Source organism: Aquarana catesbeiana, linkage group LG03, assembly GCF_042186555.1.
Source record: "Aquarana catesbeiana isolate 2022-GZ linkage group LG03, ASM4218655v1, whole genome shotgun sequence".
Lineage (NCBI taxonomy): Eukaryota > Metazoa > Chordata > Amphibia > Anura > Ranidae > Aquarana > Aquarana catesbeiana.
Genome location: NC_133326.1, coordinates 318,031,196 through 318,047,431, shown reverse-complemented (window position 1 = coordinate 318,047,431; position 16,236 = coordinate 318,031,196). Strand labels below are relative to the sequence as shown.

At 45.1% G+C, this 16,236-nt stretch overlaps 1 protein-coding gene across 3 annotated transcripts in view; it reads left to right on the top strand.

Moving 5' to 3' along the window:
- Window positions 1-5,275, top strand: part of ANO4 (anoctamin 4) — a 360,013-nt gene extending 354,738 nt beyond the window's left edge. For all 3 annotated transcript variants that reach the window (XM_073620380.1, XM_073620381.1, XM_073620383.1), the window contains one exon: window positions 4,704-5,275. The gene's annotated coding sequence lies outside the window, so the exon portion shown is untranslated. The remainder of the gene's footprint in view (window positions 1-4,703) is intronic.
- The last annotated feature ends 10,961 nt before the right edge of the window (window positions 5,276-16,236 follow it).

Here is a 16,236-nt window from a genome sequence, read left to right as displayed (position 1 = left end):
GTCCTTTTTTTCCCACAAATAGAGCTTTCTTTTGGTGGTATTTGATCGCCTCTGCAGTTTTTATTTTTTGCTCTATAAACAAAAAAGAGCGACAATTTAAAAAAAAAACGCAATATTTTTTACTTTTTGCTATAATAAATATCCCAAAAAAAAAAACTAATTTCTTCCACAGTTTAGGCCAATATGTATTCTTCTACATATTTTGGTAAAAACAAAAATAGGGGATAGATTTATGGCATTTTTATTAATTTTTTTTTTTTTTACTAGTAATGGCGGCGATCTGCGATTTTTATTGGGACTGCGACATTATGGCAGACACGTCGGACAATTTTGACACATTTTTGGGACCAATGGCATTTTTACAGCGATCAATGCTATACTGTAAAAATGTCACTGGCAGTGAAGGGGTTAACCAGTAGGGGGCAGCGAAGGGGTTAAGTGTGTCCTAGTGTGTAACTGAAGGGGGGATGGGACTGTGCAGGGGAGTTGACAGATCGCTGTTCATACTCTGTATGAACAGACGATCTGTCTGTTCTTCCCTCAAAGAACTGGAAACTGTGTGTTTACACACACAGATCCCGTTTCCAGGTGTGCCCCGAGCGATCGCGTACGCACCCCCTGCTCACCCACGGAGCTGATGCGAGTGCCCGGCGTAACATGACATAACAGTACAACTGCGGCTGCTGGTCGGCAAGCGCTTAACAAGCAGCTGATGCAAAGGATTCTGGAAACCACCCCATAGCTTTCTGTGGGGACAGAAATACAAGAGCCAGCATGCTCTAGGAGGCAGGAAGCAAAACATCTTGCTTATCTGGGGAGATTCTAAATGACCATGAGGCAATGAAAGATATCAGACCTGAAGGAGAGATGCTGTCACTCAGATGATCTGCCCGTGCAATTCAGGCCTCCGCCACCAGTCGGGACATCCAGTCTGAGAGAGGGGGATTCCAGATGCATATCGAGGCACACTTGCATGACTGTGAAGCGTTCCAGTGTGAGGTGACCAGTCGGGTCACCGGGAAAGCCTGCAGTTCCAGGACATTCGTCTGGGCATTGACCACAGGATTTGGTGAGAGGGCATTTTGCCCATCTGCAGAGAACAGAGACACTCTCACCACCATGCTTGACTGTAGGCAAATTACACGTGTCTTTGTACTCCTCATCTGGTTGCCGCCACACACACTTGACACCATCTGAACCAAAAAAGTTTATCTTGGTCTGATCAGACCACAGGACATGGTTCCAGTAATCCATGTCCTTAGTCTGCTTGTCTTCAGCAAACTGTTTGTGGGCTTTCTTGTGCATCATCTTAAGAAGAGGCTTCCTTTTGGGACGACAGCCATTCAGACCAATTTCGTGTACTGTGTGGCATACGGTCTGAGAACTGGCAGGACCCCCCAGCCCTTCACCATGTGCAGCAATGCAGACAGCACTTATACGTCTATTTCCAAAAGACAACCTCTGGATATGACGCTGAGCACATGCACTCAACTTCTTTGGTTGACCAAGGCGAAGCCTGTTCTGAATGGAACCTGTCCTGTTAAACCACTGTATGGTCTTGGCCACCATGCTGCAGCTAAGTTTCAGGGTCTTGGCAATCTTCTTATAGCCTAGGCCATCTTTATGTAGAGTAACAATACTTTTTTTCAGATCCTCAGAGAGTTTTTGCCTTGAGGTGGCATGTTGAACTTCCAGTGACCAGTATGAGAGAGTGAGAGCGATAACACTAAATTTAACACACCTGCTCCTGTTCACACCTGAGACCTTGTAACACTAACGAGTCATGTGACACCGGGGAGGTGCACTCACTTTTGTTGCCAGCGGTTTAGACATTAATGGCTGTGTGTTGTGTTATTTTAAGGGGACGGCAAATTTACACTGTTATACAAGCTGTACACTCATTACATTGTCCTAAAGTGTCATTTCTTCAGTGTTGTCACATGAAAATATATAATAAAATATTTACAAAAATGTGAGGGTGTACTCGCTTTTGTGAGCTACTGTGTATTGTTACTGTCTGTTATTCTTTAACAGAAATATTGCTGTGTTTTATCATAATGTGTGTGTTTCTCATTGGTCATTGCACTTACACTATTGCCAGGCGTGCCAGAGGGGGCTGAGGATGTTATTAGGGTTGAGAGGCAGCGTAACGGACTGAACAAACAAAGCAACACCTATGGGGGTATCGCTACACAAATATTAATCATCAAAAATTGTCTAATATCAAAAAACCTCAACAGTATGAAGTAACATACAATAGTAAAATGAAACTAAACCAAAACCACACAAATGAATGATGTATAATATATGGTTCATTTGATAATGTCCCACAAAGTGTTCATATATCCGGACTCCTTCCTTGGAAAACAACTTTTTCCAATAAGTGCCGTGTTGTAAAACAGTGATGATCAGTGATATACGATCCACCACCACCTCTAGATGAATTGTCTGCTCACCTTAGGCAACGACCCCCTGGGTCAAATCACGTCTCTCGTTGTAATATCTCTGTATTCTCGGTCCTCTGAAGTGATCACCAACTGCTCTTCTAAATATGCTCAGAGTAGAAAGGAAAAATGAATCGTGCAAGATTGCTTGTATAAATGTGTATTATTAAATAAAAACGCCCACTCACATAGCTGTCATCTTGTACATTGCCTGTAACTCTGAAATACCAAAAGCTCATCACCTCACCGCTCATTCCGGGTTCCACGAGACACCGGAAGTGGCGTCACCGACTCTGTCTGACGCATTGCGTCACTGGTCATGTGACTTCTTCAAGAGAATGGAGCCTGGTGATGAGAGCCATAATTTAAGAGCCTCAGTTTGTTTATAGATTGCCATGGTGATGGGTGAATCATCGGTTCAGCCTGCTCTGATGCATACAAATTCTCATCGGATACAATCTTAAAACCCAAATTGGACCACTATACTACTCATTCCTCAAATCTATAGAGAGTAATAATCAGATGCAAAACACTGATATACTGTATATAAAAAAAACCCCGCGATAATACATTGCTAATACCATTATTATCAAAAGACAGTATTTTAGACACAATACATTGAAATGGCAAAAAAACAAGGAATGAAACATTGAAATAAAAAATAGTTTATATATAGATAACTATATCTATCTATAGATAAAATGATGTATATATAAACAAATTTAAATAAAACTGTGGATGTATATTAAATGAATGCTTGTGCAAATTGACAAGCCCTATCTTGCGCAGCAGATGCTGCTCTAGTGGTGGAGGAACAGACCAAAACTAAACCTTAGCTAAGGGAAGTCTGTAAGCAATATGTGGTAGCGCCATTTCATGGATAAAACAACATGGAAAATTTGATAGATACAAATTTCTAAAATTGCCCTAAGTTATCTAAGTGTAACCAAACATAAAATAAACCATTTATGTTAAATATGTCCAGCTAGAGGTAGAACACCCAAGTAGTTGGCACCTCATCCCAAATAGTTAATTAAATCAGTAATCAGAAATAAAACAATTTAGATCAAACCGAATGGATTAAGAGTATTGAGTTCAAAAATTAATTTAGACTCACTTTTACTCAATTCTCTGATCTTATTACTTCCCCTCCAATAGGGTTTATATTTATTAATAGCCCAAAATTTAAGAACAGACGGATCTTTGGCGTGACACTGCGCAAATTGTCTAGAGACACTGTTTAAGAAAACCTTTTGGGATGTTCTGAATATGCTCCTGTATCCTTTTCCACATGCAGATCTGTCACTGACGTCATCAGACGGTGACGTCACTTCTGGTGTCTCGTGGAACCCGAAAAGAGCGGTGAGGAGGCGAGCTCTTGGTATTATAGCATTACAGGCAATGTACATGATGACAGCTATGCGAGTGGGCATTTTTATTTAATAAATACACATTTATACAAGTAATCTTGCTCGATGAATGTTTCCTTTCTACTCTGAGCATCTTTAGAAGAGCAGTTGGTGATCACTGCAGAGGACCCAGACAGAATACAACGATATTACAACCAGAGGCGTGATTTGACCCAGGAGGTCTTTGCCTAAGGTGAGCTCCAATTCACCTAGAGGTGGTGGATTGTATATCACTGATCATTATTGTTTTACAACACAGCACTTATTGGAAAAAGTTGTCTCCCAAGGGAGGAGTCCGGATATAGGAACACTTTGTGGGACATAATCACATGAACCATATATTATATATCACTCATTTGTGTGGTTTTGGTTTAGTTTCATTTCACTATTGTATGTTATTTCATACTGTTGAGGCTTTTTGATATTAGCCAATTTTTGATGATTAATATTTGATTGAATTAGCGTACCATTTCTTGAATATATATTTTACGTTTGTGTGAGATCACTGTCTAATGGTGCAGCACTTTATATATTTTTTATTATTTTTATATTATTTGCACAGCAGCACTTAAGTATTTCACATCACATATACTAGGTAGGCTAAATAGGTATTCTTTCTCCTGCTGCCCCTAGAAAGTACCTTTTGAAACCAGATCCCACCTTACTATGGAGGCAGCTCTTTGTAGGCGACAAGTCCACATTAATAAAACTTAACTAAAATCTGGCTTTGAGGTACATAGCTTAGTTTCTGTGCATATGTAATTAAAGCTTTCTGTACCACATTTATGTCATTTTCTCGTGGTCAGAATAAAATACAATTGTCAACTAACCACTTTTTTTTCATTTTCAGAGAGAAATAATCAGTACCACTGCACTACTTCACATTTCTATTGCATGGAACCCAGATACAAGCTGCAGCACAGCATTATTACCCAGCAAGAACTGATCTACTGTGAATACATCTTGCAATGTGATATTGCAGTATTTCTAGCTAAACAGAAGGCATGTGATCATTGGAAGACGTCCTCAACAGTTTAAACTCCTATGTAGAAAAGGGACACAGTCGGACATTTTTCCACTTTTTTTGTACCTTTTTCTGCATTTTGCTTATTGTCTGTTTTACAGATCTATGAATATCCCTGCCACCATTCTTTGGCTTATAGGATATCTTCCATTTGGTCACCAGACTTGGAACTGCAACCCTGTTTACAGCGCAACAAGTTTTTGTACTTCAGACATTTCTGAGGAAATTTCTATATTATTGTACATCCTATATAAATGTATATATGTGTACATATTTCCAAGAGCTACATCATTTGTACATAGCCAAAACTAAAGAGAATGTTCAGTTTTCAAAATAAGGGTTCTTGAGTATAAAGATACATTTTATGCTTGTATAATGTGATGCAATAAATTGAATTATGCACAGGAAATTTTCCTATTTAGTTTTATTCTCCATTCATTGTTGCTGTCCAAGAAAGGTGTTTTCTTCAATTTCATTACTGTTTGGACAAAAAAGAGCAAAACATTTTTTGTACATAAACTACCACTTTGTTATTGTGTCACTCCTACCATTGGAAAGAATAGTACATGCACTTCATACTGTGGTGGGGCAACTGCTTGTACCCATTATGGTACCTTAGGAAAATTATATAATTGAAGTGTTAGTATCCTATATGAGGAATATACATGAATAGCTTTAGGTGGGGTTTACGCTGATGGGCTGCGTTTTGGCTGGTGTAAGCGCAGTTTACATGCATTTTACATGCATTTTTAGCCACATTCCCATTGACTTCTATGAGGTTGTGCATTTTTTCAGTGTTTTCTGAAAGGGCACCAAAGGAGCGGCATGCAGGACTTTTGGTGTACTTTCAGAAAACTCACCAAAAACTCATAACCTAATAAAAGTCAATGGGGCTGCAGCTAAAAATGCATGTAAAATGCACATGAACCACACATATGCCCACGCTGCTGCCAAATTTCTGCACACCAGTGTGATTTCAGCCTTATACAGCCACTTTAGTGAAGAAAAGCAAACTTAAAAACAGTTTTAAACTGTACATAAGGATGCAATTTTATGCATCTTTCTCTGATTTGGAGTTCTAATGTGACTAGCCACATAATGGTGTAAACGTGCTGGAGCTTCAAAGTCAAAAATATTTGATTATGTTATTTATGTGGCAACTTTATTGTGATTGGCTGTGCACAGTGTATTGCGTAAGGCACAGTCTACATAGTGGAGTAGCACTGTGTATAATGTAGAAGGTTGAGTGGAGAATATAACGCACAGCCGTGTCCAAAAATTTTGAGAATGACACAAATATGAATCTTCACAAAGTCTGTTGCCTCAGTTTTTATGATGGCAATTTGCATATACTCCAGAATGTTATGAAGAGTGATAAGATGAATTGGAATTAATTGCAAAGTCCCTCTTTGCCATGAAAATGAACTTAATCTCAAAAAATTTCTACTGCATTTCAGCCCTGCCACAAAAGGACCAGCGACACAGGCATCATGTCATTGATTCTCTCGTTAACACAGGTGTCAGTGTTGATGAGGACAAGGCTGGAAATCACTCTGTAATGCTGATTGAGTTAGAATAACAGACTAGAAGCTTTAAAAGGAGGGTGATGCTTGAAATGATTGTTCTTCCTCTGTTAACCATGGTTACCTGCAAGGAAACATGTGCAGCCATCATTGCTTTGCACAAAAAGGGATTCACAGGCAAGACTATTGCTGCCTCTAAGATTGCACCTAAGTCAATCATTTATCAGATCATCCAGAACTTTAAGGAGAGAGGTTCAATTGTTGTCAAGAGCCAGGATCGTCTCCTACAGTTGATTTAGCTGCGGGATCGGGGCACCACCAGTGCAAAGCTTGCTCAGGAATGGCAGCAGGCAGGTCTGATCTGCATGCATAGTGAGGCAGAGACTTTTGGAGGATGGCCTGGTGTCAAGAAGGGCAGCTAAGAAGCCTCTTCTCTCCAGGAAAAACATCAGGGACAGACTGATATTCTGCAAAAGGTACATGGATTGGACTGCTGAGGACTGGGTTAAAGTAATTTTCTCTGATGAATCCCCTTTCCTTCTCCGAAAAAACTTGTCTGGAGAAGAAAAGGTGAGCGCTACCATCAGTCCTGTGTCATGCTAACAGTAAAGTATACTGAGACCATTCATGGTGGGGTTGCTTCTCAACCAAGGGCGTGGGCTCACTCACAATTTTGCCTAAGAACACAGCCATGAATAAAGAATGGTACAAAAACATACTCCGAGAGAAACTTCTTCCAACCATCCAAAAACTGTTTGACGTAACCAGATGACCCCGCCCCCTCTGGGTGGCCCATCCTTGCCTATATAACAGCTGTCACAGCAACGGTTGGCGGGAGGCTTCCCATTGAGGTGGAGCTTTTGTCTTTTTTTTTTCTATTTCTTGGGTCCTTTGGGTGGCGTGATTGGATGGACACAGGCAGGGGTGGCGGGAGGGGGGTTTAGACACAGGCAGAGGTGGTGGTGGGGGGTTTAGACACAGGCAGGGGTGGCGGGAGGGGGGATTAGATTGATAATAAATGGCTTCAGCCAAACACTAACCGTGAGTGAAAGAAAAGTTTTTGTGTTATCATTCTTATTCTCTGAAAAAATGGCCAAGAAATCATAAAATCTGCCAGGGTATGTAAACCTATGAGCACAACTGTACATGCAAAAGTGGTGGTGGGTTTAGTCAGAGGCAGCAGTGGTGGTAGGGGGGGTTTAGACACAGGCAGGAGTGGCGGGGGGGTTAGACACAGGCAGGGGTGGCGGGGTGTTAAGACACAGGCAGGGGTGGTGGTGGGGGGTTTAGACACAGTTAGGGGTGGTGGTGGGGGGTTTAGACACTGGCAGGGGTGGCGGGGGGTTTAGACACAGGCAGGGGTAGTAGGGGCTTTAGACACAGGCAGGGGGGGTGGCAGGGTTTAGACACAGGCAGGGGTGGCGGGAGGGGGGTTTAGACACAGGCAGGGGTGACGGGGGGTTTAGACACAGGCAGGGGTGGCGGAGGGTTTAGACACAGGCAGGGGTGGTGGTGGGGGGTTTAGACACAGGCAGGGGTGGTGGTGGGGAGTTTAGACACAGGCAGGGGTGGTGGTGGGTTTAGACATAGGCAGGGGTGGCGGAGGGTTTAGACACAGGCAGGGGTGGTGGTGGGGGGTTTAGACACAGGCAGGGGTGATGGGGTGTTTAGACACAGGCAGGGGTGGCGGAGGGTTTAGACACAGGCAGGGGTGGTGGTGGGGGGTTTAGACACAGGCAGGGGTGGTGGTGGGGGGTTTAGACACAGGCAGGGGTGGCGGGAGGGGGGATTAGATTGATAATAAATGGCTTCAGCCAAACACTAACCGTGAGTGAAAGAAAAGTTTTTGTGTTATCATTCTTATTCTCTGAAAAAATGGCCAAGAAATCATAAAATCTGCCAGGGTATGTAAACCTATGAGCACAACTGTACATGCAAAAGTGGTGGTGGGTTTAGTCAGAGGCAGCAGTGGTGGTAGGGGGGGTTTAGACACAGGCAGGAGTGGCGGGGGGGTTAGACACAGGCAGGGGTGGCGGGGTGTTAAGACACAGGCAGGGGTGGTGGTGGGGGGTTTAGACACAGTTAGGGGTGACGGGGGGTTTAGACACAGGCAGGGGTGGCGGGAGGGGGGTTTAGACACAGGCAGGGGTGACGGGGGGTTTAGACACAGGCAGGGGTGGCGGAGGGTTTAGACACAGGCAGGGGTGGTGGTGGGGGGTTTAGACACAGGCAGGGGTGGTGGTGGGGAGTTTAGACACAGGCAGGGGTGGTGGTGGGTTTAGACATAGGCAGGGGTGGCGGAGGGTTTAGACACAGGCAGGGGTGGTGGTGGGGGGTTTAGACACAGGCAGGGGTGATGGGGGGTTTAGACACAGGCAGGGGTGGTGGTGGGGGGTTTAGACACAGGCAGGGGTGGTGGTGGGGGGTTTAGACACAGGCAGGGGTGGTGGTGGGGGGTTTAGAAACAGGCAGGGGTGGTGGTGGGGGGTTTAGACACAGGCAGGGGTGACGGGGGGTTTAGACATAGGCAGGGGTGGCGGGGGTTTAGACACAGGCAGGGGTGGTGGTGGGGGGTTTAGACACAGGCAGGGGTGGCGGGGGGTTTTAGACACAGGCAGGGGTGGCAGAAGGGGGGTTTAGACACAGGCAGAGGTGGCAGGAGGGGGGTTTAGCCACAGGCAGGGGTGACGGCGGGTTTGGACACAGGCAGGGGTGGCGGGGGGTTTTAGACACAGGCAGGGGTGGCAGAAGGGGGGTTTAGACACAGGCAGAGGTGGCAGGAGGGGGGTTTAGCCACAGGCAGGGGTGACGGTGGGTTTGGACACAGGCAGGGGTGGCGGGGGGTTTAGACACAGGCAGGGGTGACGGGGGGTTTAGACACAGGCATGGGGGCGGGGGGAGATTAGACACAGGCAGGGGTGGCGGGGGGGTTTAGACACAGGCAGGGGTGGCGGGGGGAGTTTAGACACAGGCAGGGGTGGCGGGGGGGAGTTTAGACACAGGCAGGGGTGGCGGGGGGGAGTTTAGACACAGGCAGGGGTGATGGAGATGGGATCAGTGGTGCTGGCACTTACTTTCTCTCAGTGGCAGCCATTCTTCCAGCGATCTCTCTTTCATCATGGGGTCTCTGCTCAGCAGATAGCTCCTCCCCCTTCACACTGTTGGCCGTCAGCTGGTCAGCTGACTTTCTCTTGTCCGGACATGTCAGCAGCAATAGGGGGGAGCTGCGGAGAGCATGGGCGGGTGTCCACTGTGCAGGTATGGCAGCGAGTGCTCTGCCATTACCCCTAACAACAGTGGCGCCGGGCCATCCTCACAGTGGGATAAGGAGCAGGGCGGGCAGAGCGGAGCGATCGGGCGAGCGGGAGTTCCGCCAATGTCTTCTTGGGCGTCAATGTGCCGCCACTCAGAACCTGTGCCCAGGTCCCATGGACCCACCAGGGAGCCAGGGTAGGGCCAGCCATGCTACCAGTTCAAGGATTTTGACTCCCTGCACTGATGGAAAATTAAAATCAAACCTTTCATCATTAAACAGTTGCAACACACATATACTCACTGTCATTTCCCCAACTAAACATTTTTTTTTACCCAACAATGCTTCTTTTCCTGGTAATTCAGCTGTGTACGTAGTAAAACTTTTTTCCATTATGTATTTTCACTATAACACAAACTCGCACAATTTTGCGAGTTACCTTAAATGAACCCTTCCAGATAATATTCATAAAGATTAAATTTTATAGCTTGTTACAAGCCCAACTGTAGTGCAAGAGAGCTATTTTTAGTACTATATTTAAAAAAAAAACTAAAAAAAAATAAAGTTGAATTTGTTTAACATGGTGTGTAAATTGTTTGAACTGATTCACATTTGAATAACAATATTCCACTTTGCTTTTGTAATGTTGTTTGGGTATACTTCCTCGTTTTATATCAACACCAGTACATCTAGATCTTCCTGAATATCTTAAATTATTAACAACTTGTTAAAACAAGTCAATACATTTCTTTAACTGAAGTCACAATTTCTGTAAGTGTAGTGTTGAAGACATCTTAAAAAATGAGTTTTTCCTTAGAAGCCATACAGTGTTTTATGTGCTATACTATATAAATGTGGATGATAGAAAGATTATAATTCTTTGTCATTTCTTTTGACCCCTCCCATTTTCTCTTCTGAATTTGCTCTCTTTTTGCCCACCTCCACCATCCACTCTTTGAAGGGTCTTAGTCCCTGGTCTCTTTCTACTGCTTTCCACTCCCATTCTGACAACATGGCCAACCATCTGAAACAATGGTCCCAATTTGTGGCCCTTTGGTATATCAGACCTCAGCAGTTTGTAGTGAGAACATTGATTAGGGTAATAGCCATGATCTTTACATGTAACATACTCCAAGTAGGGATTAGCTTGATGTTCAGGTCAAAAGCTATAGAAATTCGCCCTGGGACTTTAAGTGGGGTGAGCACAGTTTAGCCAATAAACATAACAAAGGTAAATACAATCTGAAATTTATTCAAGAAGGTGCATGCATACATAATAGCATGATTGGATGTCAAGCTGGTGGAATGATACATATGACATAGGTAATACAAATAAAATGGCAGATAAAATAACACACAAGCATCTAGTATACCCGATGCATTTCGCAAGGCACAGCTTGCTTCCTTAGGGGTGGATGCATGTGTGATGTATCTAAAATAGAACAAAAAGAATGTATAGCACAATAGTAGTTGTATTAGCACATGGTAGAAGGGGTCATGGATAAATTAACCCCGTACTCACCATTTGGCAACCAGAATGCTAGATGCACAATTCCCAGAGGGCGGCAGGATGAAAGGTGTGTATCCATAGGAGTAACATTATGTCCATTGTGAATATCAGCTGTAATGTGTATGTCAAAGGTCACCTGTGCACCCACCGGTGGGGGTGCACAGGCGCAATCAACCCCAGCCATCCAAGATGACACATTACGCCCAACCGTAGTGATGCCGCGGAAGCACGGACATCACCTGGTGGGCGTAAGGACATGGTGCCGATGTGCTGGTGGCCCCATCCAGCAGGGCAGAGGGATGAAACCTCTCGTGACACATCACAGCTCCCAGATCAAAACAAAGACCACAGACACCCACAAGGAACAGCATGTAGAGAAAACCGGATTGTAGGCCTAAATGGGGAGTAACTCATGTTGAAAAATATGCAAATAACGTATATGGCAGAAAATGAGAGCATAATAAGTATATGTATAGTGGCATAAGTGACAACAGACATAAGTTCGACTCGAATATCAGGTGTTTGCCTGTTCGCTGAAGAGTGAACATTATGGGGCGTTCGCAGCAAATTCGAGTGTCGCGGAACGCCCCATAATGCACTGCGATATCGCAGTACATTGCTGTGTGATGATTTGCCAAAGCATGCACCTGACCTGCATGCTTTGGGCAATCACACCGTGCTCTGCTAAGAGAGCCATAATTGGTCAAAGGCAGGGTGCCTATGGCCAATCATGGCTCAAGGGGACTAAGTCCACGCCCCACACTATATAAGACTGCTAACACGGCGGCCGTGTGGAGTGTTGTTGGTGTGGACAGAGAGATAGCTTGATTTAGAGTAAGCAGGCAGGTTATTCAGTTAGTGGCAGTGTATTTGAGATATATATATATATATATATATATATATATATATATATATATATACTCTGCATCCAGTGTAGCCTATATCTACAGTGCATTCCGTGGTGTACTGTTTTTAATTAGGGATGATCCGAACACCCCCCTGTTCGGTTCGCACCAGAACATGCGAACAGGCAAAAAATTTGTTTGAACACGCGAACACCGTTAAAGTCTATGGGACACGAACATGAATAATCAAAAGTGCTAATTTTAAAGGCTTATATGCATGGTATTGTCATAAAAAGTGTTTGGGGACCTGGGTCCTGCCCCAGAGGACATGGATCAATGCAAAAAAAAGTTTTAAAAACGGCCGTTTTTTTGGGAACAGTGATTTTAATAATGCTTAAAGTGAAACAATTAAAGTGTAATATTCCTTTAAATTTCGTACCTGGGGGGGTGTCTATAGTATGCCTGTAAAAGGGCGCATGTTTCCCGTGTTTAGAACAGTCTGACAGCAAAATTACATTTCAAAGGAAAAAAAGTCATTTAAAACTACTCGCAGCTATTAATGAATTGCCGGTCCGACAATACACATAAAAGTTCATTGATAAAATCGTCATGGGAATTCCCCACAGGGGAACCCCGAACCAAAATTCTTTTTAAAAAGTGACGTGGAGGACCCCCCTAAATTCCATGCCTTCAGGTCTGGTATGGATTTTAAGGGGAACCCCGCGCCAAAATTAAAAAAAAATGGTGTGGGGTCCCCCCAAAAAACCATATCAGACCCTTATCCGAGCATGCAACCTGGCAGGCTGCAGGAAAAGAGGGGGGGGGGGGACGAGAGAGCGGTCCCCCCCTCTTGAACCGTACCAGGCCACATGCCCTTAACATTGGGAGGGTGCTTTGGGGTAGCCCCCCAAAACACCTTGTCCCCATGTTGATGGGGACAAAGGCCTCATCCCCACAACCCTTGCCCAGTGGTTGTGGTGGTCTGCGGGTGGAAGGCTTATCAGAATCTGGAAGCCCCCTTTAACAAGGGGACCCCCAGATACAGGCCCTCCCCCCTGTGTGAAATGGTAAGGGGGTACAAAAGTACCCCTACCATTTAAAAAAAAAAGTGTCAAAAATGTTTAAAATGACAAGAGACAGTTTTTGACAATTCCTTTATTTAAATGCTTCTTCTTTCTTCTATCTTCTATCTTCTTTCTTCTATCTTCTATCTTCTATCATACTTCGGTATCTTCCTCCATCTTCTTCTTATTGTGGTTCTTCTGGTTCTTCCTCCGTTGTTCTCGTCCAGCATCTTCCTCCGCGGCGTCTTCTTCCCTTCTTCTTCTCAGGCCGCTCCGCATCCACCATGATGGGAGGCTCCCGCTGTGTGACGCTTCTCCTCTTCTGACGGTTCTTAAATAACGGAGGGTGGGGCCACCCGGTGACCCCGCCCCCCTCTGACGCGCGGTGACTTCCCTGTCCGCCCCCCTCTAAAGTCACGGGGAATGCCACAGGGAAGTCCCGTCAAGTCCCCATGCGTCAGAGGGGGGCGGGGTCACTGGGTGGCCCCGCCCTCCATTATTTAGGAAACGTCAGAAGAGGTCACACAGCGGGAGCCTCCCATCATGGTGGATGCGGAGCGGCCCGAGAAGAAGAAGGGAAGAAGACACCGCGGAGGAAGATGTCAGACGAGAACACTGGAGGAAGAACCAGAAAAATTAAAAGAACCAGAAGAAGAAGAAGATGACGGAAGAAACCGAAGGAGGATAGAAGATAGAAGAAAGGGAGGCTCCCGCTGTGTGACCTCTTCTGACGTTTCCTAAATAATGGAGGGCGGGGCCACCCAGTGAAAGAAGAAAGAAGAAGCATTTAAATAAAGGAATTGTCAAAAACTGTCTCGTCATTTTTAACATTTTTGACACTTTTTTTGTGAAATGGTAGGGGTACTGTCACGTACCTTACAGCGGAGTCCGAAATGACGAGGGTGGCCTCTTGCACGGTCCCGGTCCTAGCACCCCTGGAGGTTGAGACAGGGCTGCTAGGGCGGCGGAAGGGTGTAGGTACCTGCTGGCAGGATCAGGAACACCGGAGTCTTTGTGAAGAAGGTGGGATGCTGATCACTGGATAGGTTCAGGACAAGTCCAGCAGGGATACTTGCAGGGTCAAGGACAGGCAGGAGTTGGCAACGTGCTGGCAGTGAGGTACACAATTGGCAGGCAGATTTGTAGTCAGGGACTGGCGGAGGTTGGCAACAAGCTGGCAGGAAGGTACAGAATCAGGAGACGCAGCCGTAGTCAGAAGTTCAAGCGGGGTTCGGTACAGGAAGCAGAGGTAGGCATAGATGCAGGGATAATCCGAGAGAGTAGTCGAGAAAGCCAGAGGTTCAGGATCAAGGTCAGTCAAACGAGGCAACAGCAAGGATACAGGAGCGAGCTGAGACAATCCAGCACTGATACGAGTATGCTGATCATTTAAATAGGGTGCCTCGCACCGTGATTCGTCGGCGTGCGAACGTGCATGCGCTGACGTGCACTCGTTCGTATGGTTGCGTTAACATGCGTGCCTAGTCCGGGGCTCGCTCGTTCTTACCGTATGTCTGGCTGGCGCACGGGAACGAGCATTTGTGATGGTTCTCTGACAGGTACTTTTGTACCCCCTTACCATTTCACACAGAGGGGAGGGCGGGGATCCCCTTGTTAAAGGGGGCTTCCAGATTCCGATAAGCCCCCCACCCGCAGACCCCACAACCACCGGGCAAGGAAGGTGGGGATGAGGCCCTTGTCCCCATCAACATGGGGACAAGGTGTTTTGGGAGGTTACCCCAAAGCACCCTCCCAATGTTGAAGGCATGTGGCCTGGTATGGTTCAGGAGGGGCGCTTTCTCGTCCCCCCCTTCTTTTCCTGTGGCCTGCCAGGTAGCTTGCTCGGATAAGGGTCTGGTATGGATTTTTGGGGGCACGCCATTTTTTTAAAATTTTGGCGCGGGGTTTCCCTTAAAATCCATACCAGACCTGAAGGGTCTGGTATAGATTTTGAGGGGGGCCCCACTCCATTTTTTTTTTTATTTTGGCCGGGGTTCCCCTTAATATCCATACCAGACCTGAAGGGCCTGGTATGGAATTTAGGGGGACCCCCACGTCATTTTTTTTTTTTAATTTTGGTTCGGGGTACCCCTGTGGGGAATTCCAATGCCGTTTTTACCAATGAACTTTTATGTGTATTGTCGGACCGGCAATTCATTAATAGCCGCAAGTAGTTTTAAATGACTTTTTTCCTTTGAAATGTAATTTTGCTGTCAGACTGTTCTAAACACGCAAAACATGCGCCCCTTTACAGGCATACTATAGACACCCCCAGGTACGAAATTTAAAGGAATATTACAATTTTATTGTTTCACTTTAAGCATTATTAAAATCACTGCTCCCGAAAAAACGGCCCTTTTTAAAACTTTTTTTTGCATTGATCCATGTCCCCTGGGGCAGAACCCAGGTCCCCAAATGCTTTTTATGACAATACCATGCATATAAGCCTTTAAGATTAGCACTTTTGATTTCTCCCATAGACTTTTAAAGGGTGTTCCGGGGCTTTCGAATTTGCTGCGAACACCCCAAATTGTTTGCTGTTCGGCAAACTGGCGAACAGCCGATGTTCGAGTCGAACATGAGGTCGACTCGAACTCGAAGCTCATCCCTATTTCTAATACACTTCAGGCAGTGTACACAGTATCTAATACAGTGTGTACAGTGTTACACTTCTGGTGGTGTACACAGTATAAAATACAGTACAGCCATTGTACAGTTTCGAATACAGTGCAGGCGGTGTACACAGTATCTAATACAGTGTACAGTTTCTACTACACCTCTCGTGGTGTACACAGTACACAATACAGTGCAGCCATAGTACAGTTGCTAATACAGTGCAGGTGGTGTACACAGTATCTAATACAGTGTGTACAGTTTCTACTACACATCTGGTGGTCTACACAGTACACAATACAGTGCAGCCGTAGTACAGTTGCTAATACAGTGCAGGCGGTGTACACAGTATCTAATACAGTGTGTACAGTTTCTACTACACTTCTGGTGGTGTACACAGTATAAAATACAGTGCAGCCGTAGTACAGTTGCTAATACAGTGCAGGCGGTGTACACAGTATCTAATACAGTGTGTACAGTTTCTACTACACTTTTGGTGGTGTACACATTATCTAATACAGTGTAGTGTGGTGTTGCAAAACAAAATATAC